Consider the following 13,997-nt stretch of genomic DNA (forward strand, 5'->3'; position numbering starts at 1 on the left):
TCATAACTGCACCACCACAGTACTTTATGATAAAGGCCATCAGGGTATGAAAAACTAAAAGGATGCTCCCGAAGTTCAGAGTAGCACTTTTACTCTGAGACTTCAGAAAAACACAACCACAGTTGTGTTCATAGTATCCGAACACAACTGTGTTTTGAGGAACCATTAAGATGTTCCAAACATCTCCCACACTTTTCCCAGGCAGAGCGATCAAAGCGCCACAGATGCCCAGTGCAAGTCCGTCCTTTGCCAGTTGTGTCTCTCATTTGTGTATTTGTATGTATACGGTTAACATACGCGCTGTGTTTCTGATAGGCTGTCACACACCTGTGTGGTAAAACCCCTCTTCAAGTCCCCTCAGAGGACGGCGGAGTAGAATTCCTTCTGGGAGGCCAAGGTCTGTCTCTTTCATCAGCTCACAATGAAATCGGCTCCCTCAATGGCTCCTCGGGCATCTGTCACGAGGAACCTGGAATATGAGGAGAAATCTTTCAATTAGCGAACAACACTTCATTCCGTTTTCATTCCCCTTCGCCGTCCCCCCTCCCTAGACAATTAAAGCAGTCATCTTCAGTGACAGCTGGGTTCGTCTCCTCAGCCTCTGAATGAGTTCACTTTGCATGTTGTTAATGAGGCTCCTCATGGTGGTTGAGCAGGTACACAGAGCTGCTTCTGACGGTTTGAATTCAGCTCTAGCTGGGCCGCCGCTGCTGTTTTATTCTATTTCGTGGAAGGTTTGGCGGATAATAATTCCCAGTCATTTCTGATGCTCTTCGCTTGCTCGTTTCAGACATGTGTGAAATACATGAAACGGAGGGAGGGGGTCATGCGCGTGTGGGCCCCTCTGCGTGCACGCACTGTGCCCTGACAGTGTGTGGGGTTGAGCGCATATTTGTGCGTGACATTTCCCCGCGTGTGTGTTTGTGTGTGTGTCTGATGACAGAGGCACTGCCGGGCCCCTATAGAACCTGCCCTTTCCACGTGCATCAAGCTTCCAGCTCTGACACTCCATCACCCTGAACTCTGACAGCCTCCAAATTGGAAGCACAGGCCCGACCAAGGAAGATATATCATTAACACACACATGCTTTATACACACGCAGTATATCCCTCTATCTGTCTGCAGAGCACACATGCACAAGTTCATAATTGAACAAATGTATCTTTCTAGGATATATACAAAATCAGTAACACTCCGTTTTTAACACCTATTTTTTTCCCTCAATTTATATTCATATTGGGAGTCATTTTTCTAAATTTTCTCTCTGTTCTCACTCACTCACACTCTCTCACACAAGAAAAAATCAATACTTTTGTCAGAGAGGGGGTTCATATCAACATATAAGGACTCATCTGTATTCCTTTTTCTCTCTCGTTTCATCACAGACACACTCAGCTTGCTGCAAACTGCACACTGTGCTCAGCACACACTCTACCACTACTACTATTTTTTAAAGATGTGAAATTTGAATTTTAGTGGTGTTTGGACTAGGTCATCCAGGTGCATTTCGCCTACTGTTTCATGAATCTTGTGAATCGGACATACTACTCTTTTGTCATACTGTTTTTTTTTTTGTTTTTTTTTCAACTACACAGCAAAAACTCCAGTGTTATATGAACTCTTCTGGGAGTTTATCTGACTCCACATTCAAGAGTGTTAAATTAACACTGAAGCATTATTAAAGTTAATGAGATAATTAAGTGATTAACTGAATGATGACTTACCATTATTGAAGACATCTGATGTTAACAAGCAGAATTTCTGAAAGAGAAAAATCACTATTTTTAAGTCACCATTGTGGTGATCAGTGTTTGCTTTAGTTGAGCTCATGCCTCTTACATTTATGACTTTAATTTTTTTTTTTTTTTGTCTGTATTAACTGAGTTATGATGCCAGTGTCACAGTGTCTGGTTTGTGTATTCCTGGTCTCCACTAGAGGTCCTCTTCCCCACGGTGTCATCCACATATTGAACTGCATTCCCCACAATTCCTTGTCTGCACTCATCACTATTAATTGTGCCCAGCTGTTCCCCATCATGATTGTTAGTTCTGTGTGTATTTATACCCTGTCTGTTTCAGTGTTTGTTACGGAGTCCTTGTTGAATGTCACGTCACTTCTGTAGTCTCTTGCTTGCCTGTTCTTGTTTGTGTTTCTTGTTTATGGACTGTTTATTTGGATTTTGACCCCTGCCTGGATGACTACGATTTTGGATTACATTTAAATAAACATACTGCTATTGGATCTTCCTGATTCCCGTGTGTGTTCGTGACAGAAGGACTCCGTCACACCTAGATCCAGCGGTATGTGTTCCAACTTCTCCTCCCCAGCCCCCGAGCGGGAGAGGAGAGATATGTTTGAAGGAACCCGCCTAGTCATCTTTCGTGGGACCCGGGGAGGTCGCAGAGGAGGTGGGCGAGTGGAAGTCCAACACCACTCTTCACCATGGCCCCCCTTCGATCCTGAGCAGGTGAGAGGCAGATCTGAGCCACCATCTCGCCGTCACGGACGGAGAAGGGGGAAGAAACTCACGTCGGCCCAGCCAGAGACTGTTCACATCACATCTGCCCAGCCAGAGACAGCTCACGTCACGTCTGCCCAGCCAGAGACTGTTCACGAGCCTATGTCTTCGGACAAGATGGCCGCCGCCGAGCCTGTTCACGTCACGCCTACCGAGCCTGTGTCTTCGGACAAGATGGCCGCCGCCGAGCCTGTTCACGTCACGCCTGCCGAACCTGTGTCTTCGGACAAGATGGCCGTCGCCGAGCCTGTTCACGTCACACCTGCCGAGCCTGTGTCTTCGGACAAGATGGCCACCACCGAGCCTGTTCACGTCACGCCTGCTGAGCCTGTGTCTTCGGACAAGAGGGCCGCCGCCGAGAGTGTTCAGGTCACGTTTGCCGAGCCTGTGTCCCCTGACAAGATGGCCGCTGTCGAGCCTGTGTCTGTTCCTGAGCCGGTGGTGTCTGTTCCTGAGCCGGTGGTGTCTGTTCCTGTTCCTGAGCCGGTGGTGTCTGTTCCTGTTCCTGAGCCGGTGGTGTCTGTTTCTGTTCCTGAGCCGGTGGTGTCTGTTTCTGTTCCTGAGCCGGTGGTGTCTGTTTCTGTTCCTGAGCCGGTGGTGTCTGTTCCTGTTCCTGAGCCGGAGCCAGTGGTGTCTGTTCCTGTTCCTGAGCCGGAGCCAGTGGTGTCTGTTCCTGAGCCGGAGCCAGTGGTGTCTGTTCCTGAGCCGGAGCCAGTGGTGTCTGTTCCTGAGCCGGAGCCAGTGGTGTCTGTTCCTGAGCCGGAGCCAGTGGTGTCTGTTCCTGAGCCGGAGCCAGTGGTGTCTGTTCCTGAGCCGGAGCCAGTGTCTGTTCCTGAGCCGGAGCCAGTGTCTGTTCCTGAGCCGGAGCCAGTGTCTGTTCCTGAGCCGGAGCCAGTGTCTGTTCCTGAGCCGGAGCCAGTGTCTGTTCCTGAGCCGGAGCCAGTGTCTGTTCCTGAGCCGGAGCCAGTGTCTGTTCCTGAGCCGGAGCCAGTGTCTGTTCCTGAGCCGGAGCCAGTGTCTGTTCCTGAGCCGGAGCCAGTGTCTGTTCCTGAGCCGGAGCCAGTGTCTGTTCCTGAGCCGGAGCCAGTGTCTGTTCCTGAGCCGGAGCCAGTGTCTGTTCCTGAGCCGGAGCCAGTGTCTGTTCCTGAGCCGGAGCCAGTGTCTGTTCCTGAGCCGGAGCCAGTGTCTGTTCCTGAGCCGGAGCCAGTGTCTGTTCCTGAGCCGGAGCCAGTGTCTGTTCCTGAGCCGGAGCCAGTGTCTGTTCCTGAGCCGGAGCCAGTGTCTGTTCCTGTGCCTGTTCCTGAGCCGGAGCCAGTGTCTGTTCCTGAGCCGGAGCCAGTGTCTGTTCCTGAGCCGGAGCCAGTGTCTGTTCCTGAGCCGGAGCCAGTGTCTGTTCCTGAGCCGGAGCCAGTGTCTGTTCCTGTGCCTGTTCCTGAGCCGGAGCCAGTGTCTGTTCCTGTGCCTGTTCCTGAGCCGGAGCCGGAGCCTGTGTCTGTGTCTGTGTCTGTGTCTGTGTCTGTGTCTGTGTCTGTGTCTGTGTCTGTGTCTGTGTCTGTTCCTGAGCCTGTTCCTGAGCCTGTGTCTGTGTCTGTGTCTGTGTTTGTGTCTGTGTCTGAACCTGAGCCGGTGGTGCCAGTTCCAGTGCCTGAGCCGGAGCCAGTGTCTGTTCCTGAGCCGGAGCCAGTGTCTGTTCCTGAGCCGGAGCCAGTGTCTGTTCCTGAGCCGGAGCCAGTGTCTGTTCCTGTGCCTGTTCCTGAGCCGGAGCCAGTGTCTGTTCCTGTGCCTGTTCCTGAGCCGGAGCCTGTGTCTGTTCCTGAGTCTGTGTCTGTGTCTGTGTCTGTGTCTGTGTCTGTGTCTGTTCCTGAGCCTGTTCCTGAGCCTGTGTCTGTGTCTGTGTCTGTGTTTGTGTCTGTGTCTGAACCTGAGCCGGTGGTGCCAGTTCCAGTGCCTGAGCCGGTGGTGCCAGTTCCAGTGCCTGAGCCGGTGGTGCCAGTTCCAGTAGTTCCAGTGCCTGAGCCGGTGGTGCCAGTTCCAGTAGTTCCAGTGCCTGAGCCGGTGGTGCCAGTTCCAGTAGTTCCAGTGCCTGAGCCGGTGGTGCCAGTTCCAGTAGTTCCAGTGCCTGAGCCGGTGGTGCCAGTTCCAGTAGTTCCAGTGCCTGAGCCGGTGGTGCCAGTTCCAGTAGTTCCAGTGCCTGAGCCGGTGGTGCCAGTTCCAGTAGTTCCAGTGCCTGAGCCGGTGGTGCCAGTTCCAGTAGTTCCAGTGCCTGAGCCGGTGGTGCCAGTTCCAGTAGTTCCAGTGCCTGAGCCGGTGGTGCCAGTTCCAGTAGTTCCAGTGCCTGAGCCGGTGGTGCCAGTTCCAGTAGTTCCAGTGCCTGAGCCGGTGGTGCCAGTTCCAGTAGTTCCAGTGCCTGAGCCGGTGGTGCCAGTTCCAGTAGTTCCAGTGCCTGAGCCGGTGGTGCCAGTTCCAGTAGTTCCAGTGCCTGAGCCGGTGGTGCCAGTTCCAGTGCCTGAGCGGGTGGTACCAGTTCCAGTGCCAGTTCCAGTGCCTGAGCCGTTGGTGCCAGTTCCAGTTCCTGAGCCATTGGTGTCTGTTCCAGTTCCTGCGCCGTGGCCGACCGAGGGGTCTTCACCAACCTGGCCGCCCGAGGGGTCTTCACCGCCGTGGCCGCCCGAGGGACAGTCTCCGCTCTGGCCGCCCGAGGGAGAGTCTCCGCCCTGGCCGCCCGAGGGAGAGTCTCCGCCCTGGTCGCCCGAGGGACAGTCTCCGCCCTGGCCGCCCGAGGGACAGTCTCCGCCCTGGCCGCCCGAGGGAGAGTCTCCGCCCTGGCCGACCGAGGGGTCTTCACCAACCTGGCCGCCCGAGGGGTCTTCACCGCCGTGGCCGCCCGAGGGACAGTCTCCGCCCTGGCCGCCCGAGGGACAGTCTCCGCCCTGGCCGCCCGAGGCAAAGTCTCCGCCCTGGCCGCCAGATGAACTGTCGTCTTCGCCCTGGCCGCCAGATGAACTGTCGTCTCCGCCCTGGCCGCCCGAGGGAGAGTCTCCGCCCTGGCCGCCCGAGGCAAAGTCTCCGCCCTGGCCGCCAGATGAACTGTCGTCTTCGCCCTGGCCGCCAGATGAACTGTCGTCTTCGCCCTGGCCGCCAGATGAACTGTCGTCTTCGCCCTGGCCGCCAGATGAACTGTCGTCTTCGCCCTGGCCGCCAGATGAACTGTCGTCTTCGCCCTGGCCGCCAGATGAACTGTCGTCTTCGCCCTGGCCGCCAGATGAACTGTCACTCCCTGTTCCCGTTTCCCTCCATGGACCTGGCCCCCCATCCCTCCCCCTGATCCTCCACCGGTCCACCTCCCGCCTGGACTCTTGTTTTGTTTTTTTTTTTGTCTTGGAGCGTCTGGTAGCCGCTCCGTAGAGTGGGGGTTATGTCACAGTGTCTGGTTTGTGTATTCCTGGTCTCCACTAGAGGTCCTCTTCCCCACGGTGTCATCCACATATTGAACTGCATTCCCCACAATTCCTTGTCTGCACTCATCACTATTAATTGTGCCCAGCTGTTCCCCATCATGATTGTTAGTTCTGTGTGTATTTATACCCTGTCTGTTTCAGTGTTTGTTACGGAGTCCTTGTTGAATGTCACGTCACTTCTGTAGTCTCTTGCTTGCCTGTTCTTGTTTGTGTTTCTTGTTTATGGACTGTTTATTTGGATTTTGACCCCTGCCTGGATGACTACGATTTTGGATTACATTTAAATAAACATACTGCTATTGGATCTTCCTGATTCCCGTGTGTGTTCGTGACAGCCAGATGATCAAATAGAAAAGATTATCAGGTGGTGTTTGTTATGTTTTGATGTTTTGACATAATCATTATTTGGCCTGAAAGCTTAATATCTGAGTTAGATTTACTTTATTGATTACATCAGCACTATGTTTGTAAAGCATAAGATTATCAGCATTTTCAATGTAATCTAAAGGATTTCTTATAAGTTGTTCTGATAGAAAACTTTAACAAAAAAATCTGTGAATCTCAACAATGGTAACAATAATAAAGCATCTTGCAGTGCATTCTGGGTCCCACAAATCAAAACTCATTAATGGCTTCCATCATGCATTGCAGTATGAATAAATTATGATCTGAAGTCTTAGTAATTTCCTTTTCCTATCTGAATATCCTTTTTGTCACCATTGTTAAGATTCATACACTAATTCTTGATGTCTGTGTGCCTAAAAGGAAGTGTTTTATTTATTTATTTATTTATTTATATATATATATATATATATATATATATATATATATATATATAATCCTTTGGATTATATTGAAAATTATGGATCTTATGCTGTTGAATCACAGTAATCAACGCTGTAATCAACAACATAAATCTAAGTCAGCAATAAGGCTATGAATGAGTTCAGTGATTCAGGTCAAATGATGATTATGTCAAAACATAACCAACAACACCTGATCACCTTTTCCCTTTGTTCATCTGGCAGTTATAACTCAATTACAGCAGCCAAACAAAATCTAATGGTAATAGTTTAAGGGTCAAGAGCCCAACTAAAGCAAATACTGACCACCATAATGGTGACTTAAAAGATTTTAGATTTTCTCCTTCAGTGATTATGCTTGTTAAAATCAGGTGTCTTCAATAATGTTCAATCATCACTCAATTAATCACTTATCTCATTAACTTCAACACTGCTTCTGTGTTAATTTAACACTCTTCAGTGTTCATTTAAAACTCATATCTTAACACTTTAACACTCTTGAGTGTGGAGTCAGATAAACTCCCAGGAGAGTTAATTTAACACTGGAGTTTTTGCTGTGTACTTTAAAGTAGGGAAGTATGCATATTCAGATGCAGCCTGTCACTTGTTTCGTTCATAAATGAATCCGTTTTTTTTAAAGAATGGTTAAAATGAATTGGTTAAAATCGCTGCACATAATGATCACTTAACTTAATAATTAGTTAAGAAAAAGATGTACAAGTTACAGTTGATACAATACAATCGATTACAATTGATCACAACTGATAATAGATTAGTACTAGCACACACTAGTAAATGGTAGTTTAATTTTCAAAGGCAAAAAATTTATATTGGCTATGCAGCTGGCCCATCGTCTCAGTCTAATTATTATCTTCACCAGGTCAGGAGAGCATTTGCTTATTTATCATTTTAATGAAAAGCTGAATCCCCCTGCTTTTAAAAGCACTGTGTTTTTGATGATGTGTGATGTGTTCAAAGATGGGGGGGGGGGGGGGGGGGGGGTCAGTTCTTTGGGTAGAAACACACTCATTCTTTTTAAGTTCTTTCCCCTCTTGTTCCTTTTTTTCTGCCTCTTGACATGTGTCACATATTGGGATTCTGCTCTCCCAGGATAAATGCCAGATTACATGGTGTAGTATTTTTATCCTCTCTACATTAAATGAAACAGCTTACAACATCAAAGTGGAGGCACATCACACACATCAGCAAAAAAGAAAAAAAAAATTGAAGAAGGCCCATAATATGCTTCCTTTGATCTTCCCCTGCTAATAATTATCCTGGCTACACGCAGGCATTCAAAGTCAGATTTGAATTAATAAGGCGACTGAATCCACAAAATGAAGAGACGTTCTTTAAGTGCTCATTTGAACCCATCAGCTTGGAGATAAACTTGATTATTGACTTTTGCGTTTGGTGTATTTTCAGGGAACCAACACGAACAACTACTGTTTACCTCTGGGAGGGTTAAGAGACGATTGTGTTTTTATCGACAAAGTAATATTGTGAAACTGGCCACATTTTATTAGCTGTACATTTAATATATTTTTACGTTTCCTAACCTGGTGCAATGCAACAAGATTCCAGCATAAGTTATTTTTTTTTCTCCTTACTGAAAGCAAAAATTGTGCGTCTCAATAACAGTTAATCAGGATGCAATTGATTTTTGCATAATACAGTATATGGAGACTTCTGGAGATACCACCAGAATTGTGTATTACAAATAATGTTCTGTTAATAACATAAACAGAACATAAGAACATACAAATCTATTGACAATCATTGTTTCAGCTGAGGGTTTCAATGAGATACAGGATAACATCACTGACTGCCTTTACTTGCACAAGTGAACCCGAATAAGGCTGTATTAATGCAATTTGGCTGCATTAATCAGAATTTTGAAACATGTAAACAAAGATCTACTGCCGTAAACAAAGTTTGGGGACTTTTGTTAATAGCTTTATTCATTAAGAATGTATTAAATTGATCATTGATCATTTCTATTTCAAATAAGTGTTCTTTTGAACTTTCTGTTCATCAAAGAATCCTGAAAAAATGTATCATAGTTTCCACAAAAATATTAAGCAGCACATCCCTTTTCGGTGTTTGGTGTTTTAAGCCCCCATCGGCGCCTTCCAGGCAGCGAGGGGATGGGTAGGTTTAAGGTTGAGGGTAGAGTTAGCTGCCTCTAAGGAGCCATTGGGGGCTTAAAACACCATCGAGCTCCGTTTTCAACTAATTTGATAATAATAAGAAATGTAACTTGAGCACCAAATCACCATATTAGAAAATCAAGAATCAATGAATCAGAAATCAGATGTGACAAATGTGGTCATTCTTGTAAAGCGTATTATTTAGCTTATATAATGTAAGGTAATACAATCTGTGCTAAATCAGCATCTACACAGTTAAATTTGCTTTAATAAAATCGGTTTTATTGAACTCTTTTAGCTCATTTGCCTAATTCATGTGACACAGAAATCATAATGAATTCTGTTGTAATTGCTATATTCAGCATATAATAATTAACCTGACATCAAACTCAGCTGTGGTTAGAGTTTGCTCAAGAAGATAATGTCGGTCTTTCTACTGTATATGGCGATATAATAAAAGTCATCTTCACAGGAGGAAACCAACAAAACCTTCAACCATGCTGGAAAATTCCCATTATAATGACGTGATTGATTAGTCTCAGATGGAGGCCGTGGTCAAATGTCACTGTCTGGCCTTAGCGGGACCCCCCCTCATCTTAATCAGCACATTACTGTTGGTCTCTGGCTAAAGGAGAGTCCCTGTTTACCCCCTGTCTTATAGGCACAGTCAAGCAGAACTGGAATAATGCTTTTCCCGCACTGCTGGAGGAATTGAGAATCAATACACTCGTGTTACCAGTCTAAGCTCAGGCCTGAAAGGGGTTGTGTGTTAAGGATAACCTTATTTGGAGCACTGGCTCAACAGTTCCACCAATCAGGGGTCAAATGTCTCTTTGTGGAGACAGTTGGTTCGGCTTTTGTACAATACATTTGAGCTGCAAGAATGTGCAGATTCATTGTAAAACCCTCTAATGAAGCTCATGAGATGCTGTTGGAGAGGAAAATAGACCTGAGGGAGGGACAATGAGCAGGAGGAAAGCCCCTTGCTGTCCACACAGAACTTGAGTCAGGATTTTTGCTCGCACTGTACATTTCCCCTGCATGTCGATTTCATTTTCTTGGCATGTGGACGGTGCAGTTGCAGAGGCGGTGGAATGAAGTGATTCAAACCAGAAGCCTGATTGCATGGAAACGTCAAACGAGAAGGAATCTTTTTTCCAACTTACTGTAAGCTGGTACGGAGGATGTGTATGGCCTCTATAGGAAAAGTCAGATGACATCTTCATTACCTCAATATTTAGGGAATGTGATTTAGAGGTCTGAGCTAAAAGCGTTTAAATCAAATAACTTTCAGATTGAGGGTCTGTTTGGGAAGTTCAATTTGGGAAGACTTATATTGCCAGTGTTAGGTGGGGTTTAGTTTAAGGCAGGCAGATAATTTAACATATTAAAGTAGTAAATGGAGTGTCATTATGTCTATGTTTTTCAGCAAGCATGTGTTCAAAGATGTTTCAACCAACTGTCTCAGCCTCAGATGGGATACCCAAGGGCAAGCCATACACAGATCCATACTGCGTGCAAACATAGAAACCACTAGCCGAAATCAGCAGTTCTGCGCTGACTGGCTGGCACACAATTGACAGGAAAAACAGAACTGTTTTATCAAGTTTACAAGGTAACAAGTTGCTACAATGAGTATTTTTCTAAGGAAAATCTAGTCTCCTGATTTACCAAAGTTTGTGAGTTTCATGCTAATAGATCATTGAAAGATATTTTAATATTTAGACACTTCAGTAAGTGGACAGAATTCTGCTTTGATCTCAGTTATATTCAATTTACCATCCCTTAAACTTTAGGCAGTTTTATTTATTTACTATAATCGTTTTTTTAAATAGTTTAAATTAGCTTTTATTTTTATATTTTCATATTTGAGTAATTTAGTTTTTTGTAATTTTCTGTAGGTTTTTTTTTATTTTTTTCAAATAATATTTAATTTTTATTTATTTATTTATTTATTCGAATATGCCAAGGCAACATTTTTAATTTTAGTTTAGCAATTTTAATTACTAAAAACTACGTTAAAACAGGCAGTTCTTGGTTAGATTAAGTCTAAATATGCAAAAGTTATTGCACATTTTAGGCTTGTTTTCACAATGCAAATGTACACAACATATAAGCAACACATTAATTACAGCGTTCATATTGTGCACATATAAGTTGTTTCAGTGCTGAGCTTGACGTACTTAGCTTGTCAAACACAGCAGAAAAAACATGTTGGAAATACGCTATAAACCTTTTGGTATTTTGCAAAATAGGCTTTTATGAAGCAACATTACCATTATTTAATGTATTAAAAATCAATTACCATTGGGAATTGAATGTTGTGTACTTGCTCACGCACATTAGATTCAGTGGCCATCAAATCTCTTATGGTACTCAATGACTCATGGATGTTTGTTGACAAAGTCCTTTCTATCACTCTATTTTCTGTATAGAGCGACAGAAACACTGTGTTAACACACCACTTGAGCCTGCTTTTGCAGTGAAGCTTCAGCTCCTCTTATGTGTACAATGCAAAAGGGCCTTGTTCCGTCAGCATGAAATTGCATGTCATGAGTCAGTCCTAATTAAAAAAGAAGGCCATATTACAATTTAAACGAAAGTAAAGAACTGTATTGCGAAACATTGTATTACATAGGGTTGTTTTCTTTCTCAGAACTAGATCAATTCAGTGCACACAAAACCAAAGCTTGGCTGCTTTCGATGGTTTGAACCACCCAGCAATGCTACATCAACAGGAACGTAAACACAGATCGCTCCATGTGGTTTTGGCTCGGTCGTGGCCTGATCATTATACGCTTTGATCATCTAAACCTGGAGAATGCAGACAAACCGCTCCCTCCTCCAGCTTTCTCTCTTTAGCTCCAACAGCCAGTTACTGGTACTTAAATAGGCAGCATATTAGCATAAATTAGACTGCATGATTTTTTTTAAAACCACAGCATGTCGTACTGAGGTTGACAAATAGTCAAGTCGGTGATTTAGAAACTGTACGGGGAGAAAGAAGGGCTGTGCTGCTGCTTGCCGGCGTAAGCAAAGACAGCGGGGCGTCACGAGCAGATGGGAATTTCAGCAAACAACGGTCGTGTGATGATGAAACAGAAGGAAGGACATGTTTTGGTGTCTCGTTTTATTTTTTTGAGAGTCATTTTCTTTTATTATCCATGCCATCTCCTCGACGTCCAAGTGTGGGCGACTCATACAAAGCTTTGAAAAAATCCGAGGTGTCGGCACAAATACATAAACATGAAAATGAAAATATGTATGCATGGAAACAATCACCGCACCCCCCACAAGTGTCCTCGCAGCTGTCCGCTTCCGTAGCTCGAGGACTTATTACCATTGTGCCTTCAGATTCAGTGTTATTTCTGATTCCGTGACTGGCAGACCGGGTATCCAAGACTGTTTAGCCACAACACACAGTAAATGTATAAGGGATGCTAGGATGGCCAGTCGCCCACTGTGAGCCAGCTGTGATTTTTAGATTGCAATTCTCCAGCTGTGCCGCCCCCATCAAATTCGGCTCTTTGTTGTTGAAGAAAAGTGCACATCCATGAAAATAGAGTCGAGCGGACCCCTCAGAGAGAGGACAAAGACAAACCAGTTCAAAGTTGGGCCAGGTAACGAGAAAGACATTCAACCTTTCACACCCATCCTTTTTTGTATGCGTCCGTGTGTGTGTGTGAGGAATTACCACACTCGAAACAAAATGGCCGTTCTCTGTGCTTCACAAGCCTGAGAGCACACCGCCTAACTGGGTTGTTGAAGCGTTTGCAGTGAATGCTCAAGAGTTGACCTTTGGGGCCAGTGATCGATACGTGGATATTTTGTGCGTTCAGTTGCAGGTCTGCGAAGAGACGGCCGGCTCTCGGGCTGGAGGGAGTTCTCGCCGGCCTGAAGGCTGAACGAAGTGGAGAGGTGGGGGCAAGTGGAGATGCTAGAGAGACTGATTTCATTCAACGTGCCTTTTAGGTAAAATCAATAATGATCTATTCATTGAGTGTCTTCCATGCGGTGTGGGCTGCCTTCTCCAATAATACCTGACAAAGAGCAGGAGGCCTCTAAACACCGACCAAGTCAAGCTGTAATGAAACCGGCTCTCACAGGTCCTTAACTGAGGCTGATATTAGCTTTGTGTAGACGGCTGTGCTTCAGTGCTCAGGTCTGACCCGGGCCCTTGGGGAGCCCCGGGAGTCACACTGACTCAATTCGGTGCTTACTCACACTGACTCAGCTTCAAGGGAGCAACCGGTTAAGCATGACACACTTAAACTTAACTTGACCTTATTCTCTACTTGGGAGCATTGACTGTTAAAGACTCACTTTATTTTGGAGTTGTGCATCAGTTAGAATCTCTTTTTTTTTTGGTGCTCTGCATTCATGCCCTTTGACCCCCTAGCTGTGTAATCCTCCATGTCCTATGTAGATTGGTATATAATCAAGTTTGAAAAAATTACTCCTGTCAATCACAATGCTAGAGTATACTGTATAAACAGCCACTTTTCTCACTGTTATGTCTTAGCTTAATAATAATATATTTTATTTTTTATTTATCTAGTTTTATAACAAGAACATGGATGTTGAAGTGTATGCTTTTTGTATATGTGTTAGTACAAATATATAGTTATAAATAAAATATTTTATGTATGTATTGTATTGCATTGTTCAATATGTATTGAACACCTGTTCAACTGCAACAAATATTTAATCAGCCAATCACATGGCAGCATTAGGGCATGCATGGTCAAGACAATCTGCTGAAGTTCAAACTGAGCATCAGAATGGGGAAGAAAGTTAATTTAAGTCTTTCATAAACTGCTGATCTACTGGGATTTTCACTCACAACCATGAGCCAGAGGTCAGAAGAGATTGGCCAGACTGGTTCAAGCTGATAGAAAGGCAACAGTAACTCAAATAGCCACTCGTTACAACAGAAATCTGCAGAAGAGCATCTCTGAATGCACAGCATGTCGAACCTTGAAGCAGATTGGCTACAACAGCAGAAAACCACACCGGGTGCCACTCCTGTCAGCTAAGAACAGGAAACTGATGCTAAACTTTGCACG

General features: G+C 45.2%; 1 protein-coding gene across 2 annotated transcripts in view; it reads left to right on the forward strand.

The window, feature by feature from the left end:
- Nucleotides 1–10,465, forward strand: part of LOC307154035 (uncharacterized protein) — a 102,925-nt gene extending 92,460 nt beyond the window's left edge. For both annotated transcript variants that reach the window (XM_079863932.1, XM_079863931.1), the window contains one exon: nucleotides 10,361–10,465. The gene's annotated coding sequence lies outside the window, so the exon portion shown is untranslated. The remainder of the gene's footprint in view (nucleotides 1–10,360) is intronic.
- The last annotated feature ends 3,532 nt before the right edge of the window (nucleotides 10,466–13,997 follow it).

Source organism: Squalius cephalus (genome assembly GCF_949319135.1).
Source record: "Squalius cephalus genome assembly, chromosome: 25".
Lineage (NCBI taxonomy): Eukaryota > Metazoa > Chordata > Actinopteri > Cypriniformes > Leuciscidae > Squalius > Squalius cephalus.